At 36.5% G+C, this 18,301-nt stretch overlaps 1 non-coding gene and 1 pseudogene across 1 annotated transcript; both read left to right on the top strand.

Moving 5' to 3' along the window:
- Nucleotides 1–4,237: 4,237 nt before the first annotated feature.
- LOC141419312 (small nucleolar RNA SNORD115) lies at nt 4,238–4,316 on the top strand. Its single transcript, XR_012444100.1, has one exon. It is a non-coding gene; the product is annotated as a small nucleolar RNA SNORD115 (small nucleolar RNA).
- A 3,244-nt stretch (nt 4,317–7,560) lies between these two features.
- LOC141419308 (small nucleolar RNA SNORD115) lies at nt 7,561–7,635 on the top strand (annotated as a pseudogene).
- Nucleotides 7,636–18,301: the final 10,666 nt, after the last annotated feature.

The following is an 18,301-nucleotide window of genomic DNA, read 5'->3' as shown; positions in this document are numbered from 1 at the left end:
TCCAATCGTTTTGTTACCAGTAATCCTCAGCAGGGTATTGCCTGTTGGTTGGAGATACCCCTCCTGAAACTATTCCCCAAAGATGTTCTTGCCTTGTGACCTGCCATGGTAAATTGTATCAAGACAGGATGGTGAGGCCAGGCACAGGGCAGGGGAGCAATTTTCTCCTTGCTGTACTCCCTAATTTTTCTGCTACTGCTACTGGGCCTGATAAAGGATAGTTGCTCTGACATGCCATCAAGGCCGTATGTAATGCAGTGACTGTGGACATCAGTCTTTTGGTGTGTGGTAATTACTTGTGATTAGTCTGTGGAATGAATGATACAGATACTCTAAAGAAGAGTGTAGGTTAGCAGCAACTTTCTGATTTTTCAGAGTTCCCAATAGATAGCTTCTGGTCTGTAGAAAAGTAGTCTTATAATTAGACTTCAAGACATAGGCACTAAGTTTCAATTCCTGCTCTCTAATCATGAATCTGTCAAGTCTCTTGATGAAAACAAGCTTTGTCCTGTCCAATGCCATGTGTAACTCCTCTTATAATCCTGGAACATTTTTCACCCTGTGTTTATAAAAGAGCTGCGCAGACAAGTGGATGGCTCCAGATGATTTTCAGTGTCAGAGACTCATTCACATATGAATGAGCATTGCTTGACAGCCATTTTTACCATTTGGACTTGCTCATTTTTCTGAGTTTAACAGGGTAAACTGAGGTAGATTATGCACAAAAAAATTGAATCTCAAGGGCCACAGTATAAGGATTCCCAGATTCACGCTCATTGAGCAGTGGTCAGTGTGAGCGTCTCCAGTGCAGGAATGACTAATCCACAGATATGGAGATGCATGTGGCTTCCTGTCTGATGACCTTTTCATGAGTTTCAACTGGCAAACCCCACTGCCATAACACTTTGTTCTCAGGGGCACCTTCAATCCACTTGAAGATTTGCTGAAGTGGGTTGGGACTATTGGCTATTTGGTCTCTTCAGTAAAAGAATATGGAATGATCTCTGAGGATGCTTAAGCTGGAAAGCAAAATGAAAGCCAAGGAAAATGAAACCTACCAGTGTGGGAAAGCTCACCAAGGAGTAGCTTCTTTGAGATCTGAAGACCTGAAGATTTCATTGGTGCCTGTGGGCATGGATTCTGGTCATTCTTGAAAAGTTGCATGTTGTTTCTTCAATTCCAGCAGATGAGGTTTTGTGTCAGTAACACCTTGCACTTTTTGAAGGTGGCTTTGGAAGACCAGACGAGACAGACTTGCCTTTTTCTGCAGTCTGCAGGGTTATGGGTTGGCTTTGTCCTGAGTAGTTCCCTTAGTGAAGTGTGAGTAATACCCTGATGTCAAAACTGCATAAAGATACAACAAGAATAACACTACAGGTCAAGTTTCTCGAAAAATATACATTGCAAAAATGCTCAATAAAATACTCCCAACCCAAATTCAACAACACATTGAAAAGTTAAATCATGATGAAGTTATATTCATTCTAGGAACGAAAGGATAGCTCAACATATGGAAATTTATAAGCATGTATACTGAATCAATTACAAAAATCACATAGCTATTTCAATTGATGCAGATAAAACCTTTTAAAAAATCCAGTATCCCTTCATGATAAAATCATGATGAAACTAAAAATAGAGGAAACATCTCAACACAAGAAGAACTATATATAACAGACCTATAGCCAACATTATGGTGAATAAAATCAGGAATGAGGCAAGGTCATTATCTAATTACACTAACTCTTATTATATTAACTCTTATTTAATACAGTGTTTGAATTCTTAGCCAGAGAAATAAGGCAAGAGAAAGAAATAAAAGGGATACAAAAGGAAATGTGGAAGTAAAATTATCCCTATTTGCAGATGCTTATAAGACCTATGCTTAAATGTGATTGGACTTTGGTCACATGATAAGGAGAGAGCACAAAAGGGAGGTATGAGGATAGGTAAGAAACCCAAAAAAACATGATAGTATTTGATGTCCTCTATGCAAAAAGAACTTTAAAGCAACAGAGGCCAATAGGAGAAGGGGATCAGGAACTAGAGAAAAGGTCAGTTTGAGAAGAATCAACTTAGAATGTAACACATATGTACATGGAAGCAATGCTAGGAATCTCCCTGTATAGCTATCTTTATCTCAACTAGCAAAAATGCTTTGTCCTTCTTGTTATTGTTTATACTCTTTCTTCAACAAAATTAGATAAGGCCTGGAAGCAAGGTGGTGGTGGGGAGAGGGAGGGGGTGAAGGGTAGGGGGTAGAAATGACCCAAATATTATATGCACATATGAATAAATGGAAAAAAAGACCTATGCTTAAAGACCCTAAAAACTCCACCCTGAACCTCTTAGATCTGGTAAACACTTCTTAAGAAATAATAGGATGCAAAGTCAATACCCAAAACTCCACAGATTTTCTTAGCTTTTCTGTGTACCAATAATTAACACGCTGAAAAAGAAATCAGGAAAACAATCCCATTCACAATAGCCTCAAAAAAATTACTGCTGGGTATAGCCATGCATGTCTGTAATCTCAGTACTCCAGAGGTAGAAACTGGAATGACTGCAGTCCAAGCCAAGCCAAGGCAAAGAGGTTAGTGAGACCTCAGAACAACCAATAATCAGTTGAGGTAGTACATGCCTATGTTACTGGTAGGTACAGGTAGGAGGATCTCAGTCTGAGGCCAGCCCCTGGCAAAAATGTGAGGATCTATCTGAAAAATAGCTAAAACAAAAATGACCAAAGGCATGGCTCAAGTGGGAGAGAACCTGCCTAACAAAAACAAGGCCCTGAGTTCAAGCCCCAGTACCACAAAAAAGGAAAAAATACCTATGGTTAAACTTAAACAAGGCTCTCCACAATGAAAACTGTAAAGCACAGAAGAAAGAAATTGTAGAATACTCTAGATTATGCAAAGACCACCCATGTTCATGAATCAGCAAGACTGCCATCTCAACAAATAAGCCATGTGTGATGGTGCATACCTGTAATTCCAGATACTCAGGAGACTATAAGTAGGAGAATAGGAGGTTGTGGTCAGAGGCTGGCCATGGGTGAAAATGTGACACCCTCTCCAAGAAATAACTAAGGCAAAAAAGGGCTGGAGTATAGCTCAAGTGGAAAAGTGCTTGCTTAGCAAGCACAAGGCCCTGAATTCAAACCCTAGTAATACCAAAAAAGAAAAGAATACAAATTTTACAAAGTATAGTCACAGAATGGTAATAAAAATGATCAAGAGAAATATAGCCAAAAATTATGAAAATACTTGGAGGTTAAAATGATACACTACTAAATAACTGATGGCCTCAGAAGAACTCTCAAGAGAAAAAAATTTAAGTGTCAAATGAAAATTTGGGATACAGAATGTTTCTACAGGTTTCAAATATCTATACACGGGTTTCCCAAGGTACATGCAAATGAATACGATTTCGTGTGGCACGAAATCTGATTTCTAGAAATTGAGATTCCTGTGACTTCAAGTATGTGTGTGTGTGTACACATATAGTCATAAAAAGGTCTTATTAGCTTGGGGCATATCAACACAGACTAGAGAGTCCCACAATGGCTGTCTATATGCTTGAGAGTAAGAGAAACTAGCAGCTGCCCAGTCCAAGAAGCTGAAAGCCTCAGAACAAGAGAGACCAATGCTGCAGCCCCAGTTTAAGGCTGAAGGCCTGGAAGCTCCCTGGTGTTGAGTCCACCTTGAGAGGCTGAAGAAGCTGGAGTCTAACGTCCACAAGTGATGGCAACAGCAATGGATGCACCCACTCAGAAAAACTGAATGTGCATGTGTTGATAGGCTTTCTCTTCCCCTTTTGCTCTGTTTGGGTCCTAGCCTATTGAATGGTGCTGCCTGCATGCAGTATGGATCTTCCTCTTTGGGTTCCTGTCCCATGAGCCAATCATCTCTGGAAACAGCCCACAGAGATGCCTGACCTTCGATGAATCTTTTAGTTCATTAAAGATAACCATCATGATTAACCATCACAATAGCATTGCTTAGTTAACAAAATAAATGTATAGGAGAATGGAGTTCTCCCCTTAACACCTGCTCTCTATCTGTACTCAGAGATGATGATTTGGAAGAAGAGTGTTCTCTCATCTGCTGTACCTGGGACAACCAGATGTCCTATAATGAATGTGCTCTTATTCAAGCCACCTTACATAAGAATTTCAGGAATCCTTCTCTGGTAAGTAATCAGCTTCACTTGTATGCCTGCAGAGTACTATGGCTTTGGTCAATAATGAGACCTTATATTGTCTTGAAGAGAAATAATAACATAAAAATCATATTAATAAAATTATGCTAGGGTTCAGGTTGCCTGTATGACAACCATGGGACAGATAATAGTGACTCATTATTTCTCTTCAAGTGGAAGATTATTTTGTCTTTGAGATAATGAAATGCTTGTGGGTAACTTGTTTGCTCAACTGTGTCGATGAACCAATAAGTTTGTTTTTTGAGACAGGGTCTCCAGGTTGGCCTCAAACTCGTGATTCTCCTGTCTCAGACTCCTGAGTTCTGGGATTATAGGTATGTACAACCATGCCCAACTTTCAATGAATCAATTATGTGAACCAAAATTTCTTATCATGTAAGTTTTGTTTCAGTGATCTATTATTTCTAATAGTATCATAACTTCAGATTTAATTCATTGGCTTTTTTTCTCTTATTGTGTGCTTTAGTAAGACATGCTGTCCAAAGATGTTTCATTCTGTTACAAGATGTCAGTAACTTCCTTTGCTTACACACATATTCCATATGGAAAAAAATGAGGTGTGAAAGACTCACACATAAATGTTACTCATTCAGTTAATATATTAATATGAATTTTTCTTTTTGATGTAAGCCTCATGACAAAATCCTTACTTTTTTATAGGAACTTCATACGATTGAAGAAATTTTGAGTCACATAGATACTCAGTGTTTATTTGGGTATAAATATATGACTACATAAATTTTTCTATGATATTATGCGATTTTAATGGTGTTATACTATTGTTGGTCCCATAAATGTAGGGCCATCATAATGGAGGGGATGTAGTATGTGCTTTGCTTACAAAACCTTCATGTTTTCTGATGACCAAACTGATACCAAATATACCAAATTTTTAGGTCCTGAGTATAATGTGACATCATTACTTTCATAATAATGAAGGTGCATATTAAAAGTGATAACAGTTGTTCCTAACATTGAATCAGAGATGAGAAGGTTCACAAATGTAGGTATCATGAAATCCACTCTGGGCTTCCTCTCTCTCTCTTCAATGAGTAATTGACCTCCTTGATAAAGTCCTCTTGAAAAAAACTTCACTGTTTACTGAAATTTCATTCTTATTTCTGTTCTCTTGTCCTAGTTCTATGTCTCTTGATCAATATTACCAAAAAAGAGCACCTTTTGATATGTTGCCACTAGGCAACTCCTACCACTCAGGTGTGCTGCAGTGACTCTAACTAGTTTCCTGTTTCTTTGAGCCATGACTTAAGCATGCTATTCTGGTAAGTGCTTACAAGGTAAAGGGGATAATGTGTAGAGAGTATCTTAAGGAGATACAATGATCTACAAATAACATTCAGGAGGGTTATGCTGAGGCTCCAAGCAGCCAGTAGTCCCTACAACAAGGTGTAAGAAATGATTACATTGTAGAAATAATATATTTTAGGCGTAGAGGGAAGAAACTCAAGGGGCATCTCATTTTACCCACTTCCATCTGCTTCTAATGTAATTAATTTTTTATTCTGATTTTACAATCTTTATTCACACTAAATCATACATTGTTAGAATGGATATCTTGGCTTATTTTTTTCCTCACTGGATGCTTCAGAATATTCAACCAGTAAGAAAAGTAAAACTACATGAACTAGATATGAGTTCTGCCATTGGTGATTAAAAAACACCAAGTAGATTGGGCATGTTGGTGGCTCACACCTGTGATCCTAGCTACTAGAAAAATGGAGATCAGAAGAATTGTGATTGGAGGCCAGAACAGACAAATAGCTCACAAAACCTCCATCTGCAAAATAACCAAACCAAAAAAACAAGGGCTGGAAGCATGGTTTAAGTAGTAACATGACTTCTTTGTAAGCATGAAGCCCTGAGTTCAAACCCCACTCCCACCAAAAACAAACAAAAAAATACAAGGTAGGCCATTTGACTATTGAACTCTGGCCTTTAAAATGATGGCTCATGGTGAGATGAACCTGTAGTCTCAGATACTCAAGAGGCGAAGATAGGAGGATTGCTCAAGTCTAGGAATCCAGGGTTCACTTGGGCAACATAGCAAGACCCAGTTCAAAACACATGATGGGCTCCTCATTGCAACTCTTTTTTTTACCTAAACATACATTGATTTAAAGGTAGGATGCTGTAATTCATTGAAATTATCTCTTCAGCTAAATATTCATTTTGGTCTAAATGTACAAATAGACAATCCATTGCTATTATTCTGTTCTTTCGATTGCTATGGTATTATGATGTTTCTGGATAGAGGCACTGCTCACAACTGAAATTTCAGAAAATGGTTTGAGAGTCAGGTACAGAAACCAAACCATGTGGATTCTCAACTTTTTTGTATAAAATGGTGTAATATTTGCATCTAACCTATGCACATCTACCTGTATAATTTAAATCATGTCTAGATTACTCATAATACCTAATACAATGTGAATACTTATATTACAATATAATGCTTGTATGTAAATAGTTGTTATACTGTATTGCTTAGGGAATAATGACAAGAATAAAAGCCTACACATTTTCATTACAGATAGAACCATCACAGGCATAAACACGTAGTATACAATCTGTAGTTACAGTTATTTTAATCATGGGTGCAAAACCCATAAATACAGAGGGCTCACTGTATATAGGCTGCTCTTAATTGAAGTTGAATACAACAAAAATTAGTCTAAAATATTACTTTCCACATTCTGAGTCTTATGTGGCTTCATTAGATTCATTATGAAGGAATGCATGTGCTATGTATCATGCTCATTAAAATTAATACGGGTACTTACCAAGTGATAAGAATAAGAAGCTTTCGTCTGAGGTTAAATCAGCCCTTGTCAGGTTGCCAAAAGGCATGAAGCCTGGGCTAGGTGTAGCTCAGTGGTAGAGAGCTTTCCTAGCATACACGAGGTCCTGTGCTCAATTCTCAGTACTTCAGGGGTGGGGGAAGGACATGAAACCTGTATGCTTGGTTTGCATATAGGTGTAAGTGATGAACCAGTGCCCTGTATCTTATATAATAGGCCATATTTGGAGTATCAAACATATCAATCTTGGAGAAATTAGGACTAGCAATAAGGAACCATATACATATGACAGATATAATGCTACCCTTTGACTATAGTCTTACTCCTATTTGTTAGAGAAAGACTACTGAGGAAGAAAAATTCTTTACACCATTTTCCGTGGGGAGATTTCTACCACCCAAGTGTCTGACAGTGAATATGTGGCATCCAGTCCACTTCAGCACTGGTGTTCAACACTAGGAAGTCATCTCTGGTAAGCATATTAGATCTAAGTATATATATATGCATATGAGTGTCATGGCTTGGGTCAATGATGAGATGTTATCTTGAAGAGAAGCGATGACTCAAAATCAAGCTCAGTTGGATTACGCTGAAGCCCAGCCTAAGTGACAATTGTCATACAAGAAACTGAGATTTCTTAGTTTCCTTTCTTAGGAATTTTACTTGAGACTTCAGATAATGAAACCTACTGGGAAACTTGTTTTGGACACTTCTAGTTAAATGTTTCTAAGTTAACCATACATTCTGATTCTTCAAGTTTTCCATAGCTCCTAATTTTCTTGGATGTTTCATTAAGTCCTACCAGCACTATTCTATTGAGTAGAATGAGTGGCTACCTTTGCTGACTGAAAAATTCCAAATAGACCACTGGACAAGTGAAGACTAACCTATAAAGCAATTAAATTTATTTATCCAGACAACATAATTATAGGTTTTTCTTCTTTATCATTGACAGGTGTGATACAAGTCTCATGAGAAAATCCTTACTTTTTGCCTGTAATTGGTTTTATTGAAGGCTGAAATGTATTACTATACATTGGAATTATGCTTAATGTGCTGTTGTCACTGGAGTCTTCAATACCTTAGTAGATAATTTCTTCTATAATGTTAGCATAGTATTTTAACAATATTGGGTTCTTTTTTGATCACTGATGAGCTGCTCAACTGAAGACTCCTTAAAATTAGGGTAAGAATATGACTTTCAGTAATATATTATTTGTTTATGAGACTTGAAATTGGCTACATTGAGGAGCAAACTGGTACTTGACTTCCAAGTATCATTTGACTCCTTTATTTTCATTGTAATGAAAGAATATACTATGAGTTATAACAATTATTAACAAGACCCTTGGGACAATCAGGTCATTCATTCAGGCAACATGATTACCATTTTAATTTTTTTCTCAATGAATGACTTATATACTTGATGGGATCCATGAAACAAAAACCTTATTTTTCACTGAAATATTGACAAATTTTGTGATTATAAGTACAATCTCAAAGGTGAAATATTCACTTGGTCTAAGTATAGAAGTTAATGTATTGACCCCAAATATATGTTATGTTTTTGTAATGTTTGTAGCTCACTTATGGTGATTCACAGTGTAGCATTATTGTTACATTTTTTAATTTTGATAGATGTCTTTCCCATTATTCATGAAATTAATAATAATTAATGAGCCATCAGCTGTTTTCTAAATTTGAGTTTCGTGTGGCTACAGTATGATGATTATATGAGGAAGTGCATGTAACAAATGAAGTTAATTTTTATGAATATGACTTCCATAAATACATAATCAAAGGTGATCAGTTACAGTTAGGCTGTTTGATGAATAAAATGGTCTATGGCCTCTATAATAGATCACTTTTACTGTACAAAGAATATCTTTCCATTAAGGAATAGCATGCATGAGCCAAACACACAGGAAATAATTATTTCTTATCTTGATCTTACCCTTCTACATGTAGGAAAGGATGACTGAGGAACAACACTGACTTGTTCATACCAGCATAGTTGAAATATCCAGGGATCTGTGTTGTCTCCTGTCAACTTTCAACCATGGTTCAGGTATGCCACTTACACAAATTGGATGCATGAATGTGGAGTTTCTTGACTTAGTTCAATGACAAGACGTTATATTTGCATGAAGACAAGAGATGACACAAAAACCAGAATGTGTGGACCTTACCTTTATTGGAGTAATCTAGTATGGACTTAACAAAACGAAATCTTTTGGAGGAAATAGTTTCTTCCTTTACTAACAAACTTAGCTACTTTGCTAGTACTTTGCCTACATAGTTAGCAGTTTTTAAAACACTTTATTAAGTATATTTTTAATTAACTATACCATATATTTCTTATTTCTTCCTTTCCTGCACTTTCTTTTGATTATTTTACTTTGTTTTTTTTTCATATTTTACTTTTCCAGTGGTAAAAAGAATAAAAATGTTTAGTGCAATGAATTTTCCTTTGGAACTGCTTTGAATGCACTTTGCACATTCTCATATGTGTGTTTTCATTGTCACATTTTTAAAGAACATGTATTTTCTGTTTGTGTGTCCCTTTTTACTCAGGAGTTAAAAGGAGATTTTGAAATTGTCTTGGTAGAAGGTCCTGTATGTTTTTGTTTGGTAACATGAATTTTCACTGCACTGCAATTAGGGAGTATAGTTATGATATTTCCTTGAATTGCCATTGTTTTCTTTCTGACTTCATATATGATCAATTTTTGTGAGCATGTCATGAACACTTGTGAGTGATACATATTCTCTAGAATCGTCAAGTTCAATACATAACAATAAAATCCATCCTATTTTATAGGTAATATATTATTACTCCATTTATTTTTGTTCACTTGATCTGTTTTCTACTGATAATGGTGCATTATAGGTGATATGGTTTGTGTCTATGTCTCCTTACATCTCATTCATCTCATGTGTGCTTTTCTTTTTTATTTATTTATTTATTTTTATTCACATGTGCATACATTATTTGAGTCAATTCTCCCCCCCGCCTCTCCCTGTTTCCCTCCTCAGTTCCAGGAAGGTTGTGTTCTGCCTTTATCACTAGTTTTGTTGAAGAAAAGAGACAAGCCTAATAAGGAAAACAAAGTGTTTTTGCTAGTTGAGTTGAAGATAGCTATATAGAAATATTCCTAGCATTGCTTTCATGTACACATGCTATGACCCATGTTGATTCATCTCTAATTGATGTTTACCCTGGTTAGTGATCCCCTTCTCATGATAACATCTGTTGCTTTAAGGTTTCTGTATTAGTTCCTCTGGAGTGGGGATATCAAATGCTTTCATGTTTTGGGTTTTCTACCTATTTCTATATCACCAAAATGTGCTCTCCCCTTATCATGTGATCCAAGTCCAACCACATTGCTGCATGTGCCCTAGATCTAAAGTCCACATATGAGGGAGAACATACGATTTTTGGTCTTCTGAGCTTGGCTGACCTCACGCAGAATGATGTTCTCTAGTTCCATCCATTTACCTGCAAATGATAAGATTTCATTCTTCTTCATGGCTGAGTAAAATTCCATTGTGTACAAGTACCACATTTTCTTGATCCATTCATCAATAGTGGAGCATCTTGGTTGTTTCCATAACTTGGCTACTGTGAACAGTGCTGCAATAAACATAGGTGTGCAAGTGCCTCTGGAGTAATCTGTGTTGTATTTCTTTGGGTATATCCCCAGGAGTGGGATTGCTGGATCATATGGCGGGTCTATGTTTAGGCTTTTAAGGAGTCTCCAAATTTTTTTCCAGAGTGGTTATACCAGCTTGCATTCCCACCAGCAGTGGATTAGGGTTCCGTTTTCCCCACATCCTCACCAACACATGTTGGTGGTGGCGTTTTTGATGATGGATATTCTAACAGGAGTGAGGTGGAATCTTAGTGTGGTTTTGATTTGCATTTCCTTTATGGCTAGAGATGGTGAGCATTTTTTCATGTGTTTTTTTGCCATTTGAATTTCTTCTTTTGAGAAAGTTCTATTAAGTTCAGTTGCCCGTTTTTTAATTGGTTCATTAATCTTAGGAGAGTTTAGTTTCTTAAGTTCCCTGTATATTCTGGTTATCAGTCCCTTGTCTGATGTACAGGTGGCAAATATTTTCTTCCAATTTGTGGGTGGTCTCTTCAGTTTAGAGAACATTTCTTTTGTTGTGCAGAAGCTGTTTAATTTTATGAAGTCCCATTTGTCCATCCTTTCTCTTAGTTGCTGGGCTGCTAGGGTTCTATTGAGAAAGTCTTTGCCTATACCTATTAGTTTCAGAGTGTTTCCTGCTCCTTCCTTTAGTAACTTCAGAGTTTCAGGTCTGATATTTAGGTCCTTGATCCATTTTGAGTTGATACTAGTACAGGGTGATACACATGGATCTAGTTTCAGTTTCTTGCAGACGGGTAACCACTTTTCCTAGCAACATTTGTTGAAGAGGCTGTCTTTTCTCCATCGTATGTTTTTGGCACCTTGGTCAAAAATGAGGTGGGTATAGTTGTGTGGATTAATATCTGGATCTTCTATTCTGTTCCACTGGCCTTCAGGTCTGTTTTTATGCCAGTACCATGCTGTTTTTATTGGTATTGCTTTGTAATATAGTTTGAAGTCGGGTATTGTGATACCTACAGCATTGCTTTTTTTGCTGAGTATTGCCTTGGCTATTCACGGTCTCTTGTGTTTCCAAATGAACTTTAGAGTAGATTTTTCAATCTCTGTGGTGGAAGTCATTGGGATTTTGATGGGAATTGCATTAAACACGTAGATTGCTTTTGGTAGTATAGCCATTTTTACTATGTTGACTGTACCGATCCATGAGTACGGGAGATCTTTCCATCTTCTGTAATCCTCCTCGATCTCTTTCTTCAGGAGTTTGTAGTTCTCCTTGTAGAGTTCATTCACATCTTTTGTTAAGTTTACTCCTAGGTATTTGATTTTTTTTGAGGCTATTGTGAATGAAATTGTTTTCTTATAATTCCTTCTCAGTTTTTTCATTGTTGGTGTATAGAAAAGCTAATGATTTTTGTAGGTTGATTTTGTATCCTGCCACCTTATTGTAGCTGTTTATGGTGTCTAAGAGTTTTTGGGTGGAGTATTTTGGGTCTTTAAGGTATAGGATCATATCATCTGCAAATAAGGATATTTTGACAGTTCCTTTACCTATTTGTATTCCTTTTATTTCTTCTTCTTGCCTAATTGCTCTGGCTAGGAATTCCAGTACTATGTTGAATAGGAGTGGGGATAGTGGGCACCCTTGTCTCATTCCTGATTTTAGGGGGAATGGTTTCAGTTTTTACCATTAAGTATGATGTTGGCTGTAGGTTTGTCATAAATAGCCTTTACAATGTTGAAGTACATTCCTTCTATTCCTAGTTTTCTTAGAGCTTTTATCAGGAAGTGGTGTTGGATCTTGTTGAAGGCTTTTTCTGCGTCTATTGAGATGATCAAGTGCTTTTTGTCTTTGCTTCTATTGATGTACTGTATTACATTGATAGATTTGCATATGTTGAACCATCTCTGCATCCCTGGGATGAAGCTGACTTGGTCATAGTGTATGATCTTTCTGATGTGTTGTTGGATTCAGTTTGCCATTATTTTATTAAGGATTTTTGCATCGATATTCATTAAGGAAATTGGCCTATAATTCTCCTTTTTTGGAGGTGTCTTTGACTGGTTATATTGGCTTCATAGAACAAGTTAGGCAGTGTTCCTTCCCTCTCTATTTCGTGGAACATTTTAAGGAGAGTTGGTATTAGTTCTCCTTTAAACGTCTGATAGAATTCAGCAGTGAATCCATTAGGTCCTAGACTTTTCTTTTTTGGGAGACTCTTGATTTCTGCCTCAATATCTTTTTGTGCTATAGATCTATTCAGGTGATTGATATCTTTTTGGTTCAGTTTTGGGTGGTTGTAAGTTTCTAGAAATCTGTCCATTTCCTCAAGATTTTCAAATTTATTAGAGTATAGGCTCTCAAAGTAGTCTCTGATGATTTCCTGGATTTCCCTGGTGTTTGTTGTTATCTTCCCTTTTGCATTTCTGGTTTTACTGATTTGGGTTTTTTCTCTCCTCATTTTAGTCAGGTTTGCTGGGGGTCTGTCAATCTTATTTATTTTTTCAAAGAACCAGCTTTTAGTTTCATTGATTCTTTGTATGGTTTTTTTTTGGTTTTTATCTCATTGATTTCAGCCCTTATCTTAATTATTTCTTTCCTTCTGCTTATTTTGGGATTTGCTTGTTCTTGTTTTTCTAGGAGTTTGAGTTGTCGAATTAGGTCATTGATTTGAGATCTTTCTGTCCTTATTATATATGCACTCATGGCTATAAACTTTCCTCTTAGGACTGCTTTTGCTCTGTCCCATAGGTTCTGGTAGGCTGTGTTTTCATTTTCATTAATTTCCAGGAATCTTTTAATTTCCTCTTTTATTTCATCAATGACCCATTCATCATGGAGCAATGTGTTGTTCAGCTTCCAGTTCTTTACATGTTTTTTACTGCTGTTTTTGTTGTTGATTTCTAGTTTTAATGCATTGTGGTCAGATAGAATGCATGGGATTATTTCTATTTTCTCATATTTGCTGAGGCTTGCTTTGTGCCCTAAGATATGATCAATTTTTGAGAAGGTTCCATGGGCTACTGAGAAGAATGTGTATTGTGCAGAAGTTGAATGAAATATTCTGTAGACATCAGCTAGGTCCACTTGATCTATGGTGTGGTTTAGTTCTAGAATTTCTTTGTTGATTTTTTGTTTGGATGACCTATCTATTGGTGATAGGGGAGTATTAAGGTCTCCCACTATCACTGTGTTGTTTTTAGACCCTTCAGAGTATGTTTCATGAAATTGGGTGCATTGACGTTTGTGCATATAGGTTGATAATTGTTATTTGCTTTTGGTGTATTTCCCCTTTTATTAGTATGGAGTGTCCTCCTTTATCTCATTTGATCAATGTAGGTTTGAAGTCTACTTTGTCCGAGATAAGTATGGCTACTCCTGTCTGTTTTCAGGGACCATTGGCTTGGTAAATCTTCTTCCAGCCTTTCACTTTCAGCCAGTGCTTATTTCTGTCAATGAGGTGGGTCTCCTATAGGCAGCAGATTGCTGGATCTTCCTTTTTAATCCAGTTTGCCAGTCGGTGTCTTTTGATGGGGGAACTTAGTCCATTAACATTCAGTGTTAGTATGGATAAGCATGTGGTGATCCCTGTCATTAGTTGTCTTTGTTGATTAAGAGTTTGATTATGCATAATTGAAATAATGTTACTCCTTACTTTCTTACCTTTTCTTCTCCTGTAGTTTGGTATTGCCTGCCCTTTCATGGTTTTGTTTGCTTTCATTATCTGTGTGCAGGATTCCTTGGAGAATCTTTTGTGGTGGTGGCTTGGTGGTCATATATTGTTTTAATTTCTGCTTATCATGGAAGACTTTTATTGTTCCATCTATTTTGAATGACAGTTTTGCTGGGTAAAGTATCCTAGGATTGAAGTTATTTTCATTCAGTGCTTGGAAGATCTCACCCCATGCTCTTCTTGCTTTTAATGTTTCTCTTGAGAAGTCTGCTGTGATTTTGATGGATTTACCTTTGTATGTTATTTGTTTTTTCTCTCTTACAGCCTTCAAGGTGTGCTTTTCAATTGATAAAGGTGACTGATATGGCATTCATTTCATAAATATTCAGAAGAATCATATTTTCGTGTGAATGTGTGTTTTAGCATAAAACTATGTCCTCTGTCTTGGTTAACACTTTGGAACTTGAATTCTACATTGTGTATAAGGATCACTGCTTCACTCTTTTATTTCCATTTGCCTGATAACCTTTGTCTATCACTTTATTTTTAGTCTTTTTGAGTCAATTTGTTTTAGCTGTATCTGCTATTTATAGGATATATTATTGAATTTTTTAAGGGGCGTGTTGAGTCCTTTATTTGTTTTTTAGATGAAAACAGAAAATTGGGGGCAGGGAGGGAGAAGAAGGGAAATGAGCCAGCTGCTTAGATTTTTTTCTGTTGGAATGAGGGTAGCTGGCTGAAGACACAGATCTGGGACCCCAAAACAACATGGTGATTGCGACTGGACCAGAAATGGTTTATTGAAGCACCATTTTCTAAGTCTTACCAAGCTAAGCAGGCTATGGTTACACTGGAAAGTAACACTGTCTGGAATATTCTCCTGGAGAGCACAGAGGAGCTGACATGCAGCAAGGCGACAGCAGGGCAAGTGGTGTGGGACAGGCTAGCCTAAGAGCTGAGGATCAATTCACAAAGAGTGAGTGGATGAATTCAACATAGTCGAAGGCAGTAGGGAGTTCACAGCCCTTGCCATTCACATAGGGCTTCATGTGGGAGACTCAGTAGTCGGCTTGTTCCTGGGTCAGGTTCTGGTAGAGCTCCTCCTTGGTCACATAAGGCTTCTTTTTTTTTGCAAGCTTGTTAAAAATGTTAATATTTTTCTTCTAATGGTTGTGAGTCCATTCACATATGTGCATTTTATATATTTATATTTTATATTTGCCATGCTTCCTTCTCTACCAGTTTATAGGCTGCCTGCTTATTTATTACATAATACGTAGAAAAAGATTCATTTTTATTGAATTATTTACCTTTCTTAATTCCCTAGTTCTGCTTTTTCTTTTACTTTCAGTGCTAAGGGATTTACATAAATTAGGCAAGGCTTTGCCATTGAACTATCACAAGCCCTCCATATTTTCTAATCTTTTTTTTTCCGGTTTATCAATTTGAGGAGCTATCCTTCAACACCCCTCTATTGCTTATACAACAGCGAGCTCATTCATTAGTTTTCCCCTCTACTTTCCATCTTTGTTTTAGTTTTAGCTGTTCATTTATATACCTGAAAATGCTCAGCATTGGTCCTTTTAGTTATTTTTATGATACTGGAGGATGACATTTATAATTTTCTTTGTTTAATTATGCCCTATTCTGACAGTCTAGTAGAATCTCACAGATTTAGTACGGTAAGTTTGTTGGAGGGAGAGGGCGCTTAATCTTTTGCTCTTATGGTTCTTTTGTTGTCTTACAAGATCCTAAATATCTCCCTTTTTATTCTATTCTTTTCTCTTTACCACATGATGGCAAAAAAGGATATCTTCCCTCCTTTCCTTTTTCCTCCCCTAGAAGTATCTGTTTAGAAGATTGACTCTAAATTGTATCCTTTAAAATCATGCTTGCCTCTCAGCTGTACATATCACTAAAATATAAACAAACAAAAAAAAGAAAAAATCATGCTTGCCTCTTTAAACCAAGACAGACTGTAAGGGCCTCAGGCCCTTTAAATTTAATGTAAGTTGAAATGTCCTTCTAATAGTCAGAGATCTATTTTTTCTAGGTTTTTTTTGGAGGGGGGAGTTAGTATTTCTAGGGTCACTGCTCATCTCCTGTAGGTCTCTCAAAGTGTCCTTCAACTGGCATTGGACCTGTAGACATAGCTTTTGAGTTTATTGCTTTATTTTCTTTAATCACAGCTACTTTGCAGTTCTAGTGTTCACTGCCTTCAAGTAATGTTAAAGGTGTTCTTTTATTTTAAAGAAAATGTTGTAGCTATGAAAGTATTCGGTAATACTGGGAGATGACATCTTGGCAGGTTCATCAATACACCTCTAAATTGTATTTGGCTTTCCAAAAGCCTTTCCTTCTCCCCATTGAAGCATTTTATTTGTATGTGTGAATTAAATCCCTAGAAAAAAGAACCCTAGGGTTTTTCCCTCCTGTGTTTTTGTCTTGCTTCTTTGTGGTCTATGATACTACCTGAGGCTGTCAGTAAATGACAGCAAATCTGACAAGACCAGATTATTCTGCCATTTTTCTGGGGTTTTGGACTACACATCAAATGCAAGTCTGATTACTCCACACTTATTTTAACCTACGTGTGAGGTTCCTAATTTTTCCAGCTCTGTGACCAACAATGATTTCAAATTCGCCAGTGTAACCATGCTCTATCACCACAGTTTAAAAATGGATGATGACTTTGGAGAACACCTAGTAAGAAACCAGTGTTTGCCTTTCTTTTCAGCATTGTTGATGCTCTTAGGGCATCAGCCAGGACATTCATGCATACCATAATGATAGCATGGAGAGATGGTGGAAAGAGCCAAAAATCTTGCTTTGTTGGGCCTATCTACAATAGATTTTAATCTAGAATTAGCTACTTTCTATTTGTTGTCACTTATTTGTTAACTCTACTAATAGTTCAGGGTATGTTCAAAAACAGTTATGTGTTCTTTCTGCCCATAACTCAAATATCTACCAGCCCTATGCACACTTCAGTAGCTGCTTGTCTCCCAGCTCCTTGGTAGACTTTCTCTAGATGCTTTCATTTTTAAATCATCTTCTATGCATTGTTTATATTGGCCTTACATTTTTCCTGCTCTTTCTAAACTATGGGACATTTGCCTATTACTTTATAAGGATTGTGGGTTCCTTTTTCCTGTTTCATTTTGTCTCATTTTTGTTTTTTTTGTATGACAGACATTTGGGGTAGATAAAAGTGGAGGCTGGTTTGTGTTGTGCTTTTGTTTTCAGAAAGTATCTGTAGGATAGTGAGAAATAATTTTCTGAATTTCATGATAAGGCAAATTGAAAAGGAGCAGAGCAACAGCTTTAATGGTATGCTGTCTACATAGCTATCCTTCTATATGTATCAATATATTCTTTGGTGTGTTTTAGAAAGATTATCTTGCCTCTTTTGAGACCTTCATTTCTTCAGATATTTTGTATTGAAACTCAATGACTTTCAATATAACTTCAATTTTTAACTAACCAATACAATTTTTGATATTAGCTTCTTTGATGTAGGAGTTAATATTTCACATGTAGTAATCCTGTATATTTTATTACATTTACCTATTTCTTAGTTTCAATTATTGTCTGTTGATATTTTTACTCTTGCAAATAACATTAAACAGAACTAGATGGTGTTAGGAAATTAGCCAGATCAGAAAAATAACAAAAGCATTATTTTATTAGGAGATTTTACACAGCGTCCTCAATAGTAATGAGGACTCAGTTTCATTTAAAAAATATCCAGGTATTTGGAAGCATTTGAAGATTAATGGAGGCAGAAATTTATGAAATAGAATTGGCTAGCCTAGGTGTGGACTATGTTGAAATAAGGTTGTTTTTAGTCTGTAAAACAGAGTGATGTAAGGTAATAATCCTATGTTCTTAATATGAACACATATGTGTCCTGGACAGGGACTATAAATTAGTCTGATAGAAGTATCATGTTATATACTACTGGCAGACAGATTCCAAT

This window comes from Castor canadensis, chromosome 19 (assembly GCF_047511655.1).
Source record: "Castor canadensis chromosome 19, mCasCan1.hap1v2, whole genome shotgun sequence".
In the NCBI taxonomy this organism is placed as follows: Eukaryota; Metazoa; Chordata; class Mammalia; order Rodentia; family Castoridae; genus Castor; species Castor canadensis.
The sequence above is the reverse complement of the archived record's forward strand: the minus strand, read 5'-3'. Positions and strand labels throughout refer to the sequence as shown.